At 42.8% G+C, this 3679-nt stretch overlaps 1 pseudogene; it reads left to right on the forward strand.

Moving 5' to 3' along the window:
- Positions 1-1335: 1335 nt before the first annotated feature.
- LOC119352444 lies at positions 1336-2424 on the forward strand (annotated as a pseudogene).
- Positions 2425-3679: the final 1255 nt, after the last annotated feature.

Raw genomic sequence — 3679 nt, forward strand, 5'->3', positions numbered from 1 at the left:
GATGTTAGGAGCCCTCCTAACCGGTGCACATACTTGGGCTGGCCTGTGGACATCATATGTGCTGGGCTGGGTTGTGCACACGTTGAAGCGTTGTTGGCTGTAAGTAAGTGGAGAGGAGGCAACGAGGAGGGTATCCACTAGATCAGAACGGCGGCGGCGGCAAGAACCCTATTCCCCTTTCCTTGTTCTTCGATTCGTGTATCCCAGCTTGTAATCGCAACTCGAGTGAATTCCTGAGACAATAGATCGATCCACTTCGCTGTTCCTAACAGAATTCAAGTGGGTCCGGCCGGCCAGCAGCGAGTGGGACCCGATGATACTCACCACGGTCGGCGCAAAATTAGGATCTGAACGAACCAACAGACTCTGTTCATGGCCAGGGCAAAATCAGGATCCAAGATCTCGTTAGGTTGCTTATCATCTTCACGGGGTGTTTTTTTTTTCTTCTCCCGGTTGACTGTACATGTATGGCTGATCTTGGACTATGATATGTTGCTCTGCTTATTCCTGCCGATAAAAGACGGGTCAGTGTATTGATAAAAACTTGGGAAGCTGGTTTGGATGCGCTTGTCCTCAGGTAGTCGACCAGGGCTAAATGTTTTTGCCGATAAAAAATCTTATTCCTTTTTCTGCACAGGCTCATCGCCTGTCGTTTGATGACAGTTACTGATGGTGCGTGTAGAATTAGATATTCAGAGAATGCTTGTGTATTTAGCGGCAGAGGCATTACTACTCAAACTGACATATAAGCATCATGGTTCCGAGTTTGCATATCCTGTAAATTTTAGAAAATTACTAACTGTTTGCTATTTGTGCATCCTAGTCTCATGTACTACTCCTCTGTTGAACAGCTTGCTTCCCTACCCTAAATTACTATCCTTATTGTACTAGTGGAATTTTCCTCTCGCCATAAAGGAGGATATGCCTTTACACCATCATTAAACAAACAAGTGAACTTCGAATTCTAATAGCAGAGCACATATACCAGATGACTTTCTCTGTTATCTTCACAACTTTTATCTTGTTTAAACCACGCTGTAGAATGATTAAAATGCCAAGTTGAGCTATTTTGTACTAATGTATATGCTGTTCAAAATTTGGTCCACGAATCAGTTGTGTGGTATGCCTAGTGTGGTTAGCAAATGAACTTACCACCCTAGCAGTATGCAAGACAACCTCTGTTTCCATCCGTCATGTGTACCTGATAGTTTTCACCTTCTTCTATGCTAATGCTGTGTTCACAGTTTGTCTCTTTTCTGTGACCACCATGCACGTGAGTATCTTATTATCAATTGACACATCAATTATCTTTACCTCCGCTTCTTCTTTGCAGCCATGTATGATAACTACAGAAATCCTCATCCTCCTGGGATGCAGATCCCCCCACCAAATCCACAGCCTGGCCCATACGACAATCCATTGTACGGCGCAAGCTCAGGTCTGATTAAGACTGGGTTAGGAGTGTATGGGGAGAAGTTCCTCGGCTCCAGTTCAGAGTTCATGCAGAGCAATGTAAGGAGCCTCCAAAGAACCTCGACCCCCCAGGGTGTTTCGTATCTCTCACAAACTATCTCTAAATTATTTATTGGCTGTACTCTTGCAGATCAGTAGATATTTCTCCAATCCACAGTACTACTTCCATGTGAATGATCAGTATGTCAGGAACAAGTTGAAAGTCATACTGTTCCCGTTCCTTCATAGGGTATGTTTGGTTGTCTCTCCCATCTACGCTGGATATAGTTCTGGTTCTTCTATCTATCTGGTGTACTGAGGTAAAAGTATTTGCATTGCCTTCTCAGGGGCACTGGACTCGGATAAGTGAACCTGTGGGTGGCCGGTTGTCGTACAAACCTCCAATGTATGATATAAATGCGCCAGATTTGTACATCCCTTTCATGGCGTTTGGTAGCTTCATTATCCTCGCGGGCTTCACATTAGGCTTCATGGGAAAGTGAGTTTTCCCTTCTTCCTTTTTAACTTTCATCCGCAAAACAGTGAGACATCAAACCCAGCGTTCCTAAAGCACTAGGTATCCATGCAGGTTCACTCCAGAAGCTATCAATCTCCAGTTCACAAGAGGACTAATCGGATGGGGCCTATAGATCGTGTTCCTGAAGGGGCTCCTCTACTCGATGGGCGGGGGCGAGGTGCCGCTGCTTGACCTGGTTGCCTACAGGGGGGTATCTGTTCGCTGGGCTATCCCTGGCCATCGTCGCCTGGCTCCTATGGGCCTACTCGTACTACGTGATGATGCCGTGGATGAGCATGTGCATGGGGATCTTCCTGGTGAGGACGATGAAGCGGGTGATCTTCACAGAGATGCGGGGCAGCGAGAGGCACTCGACGCGTGAGCACTACTTCCTGCTCTTCATGGCCATCGTGCAGTTCCCCCTCTTCTTCTGGCTCGGCAGCATAGGCGCATGAGATGGATAGTCTTCTCTCTGGTGTTCCCCTTGTAATTTTGCCACCAGAGGAAAGTTACCTGTGAAGCTTAGTTGCGTTCAGTAGCTTGTGCAGGCTCTCTGAGCACATCACATATGTTATATTGACAGGGTTTTGTGCTTGGTTTTGTAAAGTTGTGAATTTTGCCATTAGTCACTCTCTTGTAGGATGTTTGTTGAATAATCGCAAGTATATACATTATTACTTTTGTTATATATATTCAGGAGTGTATGTTTCTTTCAATTTTGTTTCTCAGTATAATCATATTGTTTGTGTTAAATATGTTTCTTTGTTTATGTTGTTGGATCTATCATAATTCATTCATCCTACTTAACTTTCTATTTTATAATGTTTGGTAACAATACAAGGAATTACACCGCGGTCATTTGGTAGAGTGTTTCATAAAATTAACCAAATAAGAATATTATTGCTGTTATATACTCCCCAATTCCTAAATGTAAGTCTTTCTAGAGATTTCAATAAGAGACTACATACGGAGCAAAATGAGTGAACCTACACTCAAAAATATGACTATATACATTCGTATGTAGTCTGTATTAAAATCTCTAAAAAGACTTGTATTTAGGAATGGAGGGAGTACATATGTTCTTAGTATTTTGTTTACTCCCCCATTCATTCTTCCTGGTTTTGTTTGAATTTTAGGTCAAGTTTGCATATTCATACTTAGAAAGCAGTCAGTTTGAGTGGCTGTCATTTGTTACTAAGAGTGATAATTACACCAAAATCACAGGCAAAACCATTGGTTTGGAGGGAACATAGAGACAAACAGATACCCAGAATTCATTTCTCAAGCACAAAACAAACATTATTATGGATTTCACAGTATTTAGTTGTACATTCCGACAACCATTTCTCAGAATGTAGTAGAAACTTCAAAGGGAGCGCCATATTAAACAGTGCAAAGGTACAATGATGCGACAAGAGCAAGAAGAAAATTTGGCATCTCAGAAGCCTGGCCACAAGCAAATCCACTGTCAAATTTGCTGTATTACAACTAGAGACTCCTTTCGTCATTGTCACAAATATTGGCAAGGCCATCTTGGTTATAATGACTCCAGGGTGATCTCTGAAGACACATCAGACATTGTATCAATGAAGAAGACCACGAACAAACCCGCCAGTCACAGAGATCATCAACTGACAGAACAAAGCATCAGTTAGCAACAAAAACATTGACGTTCACTCCTGACTTCACAGGTTGCAACGAACATCGCAA

The sequence above is a fragment of the Triticum dicoccoides genome, chromosome 2A (assembly GCF_002162155.2).
Source record: "Triticum dicoccoides isolate Atlit2015 ecotype Zavitan chromosome 2A, WEW_v2.0, whole genome shotgun sequence".
Lineage (NCBI taxonomy): Eukaryota > Viridiplantae > Streptophyta > Magnoliopsida > Poales > Poaceae > Triticum > Triticum dicoccoides.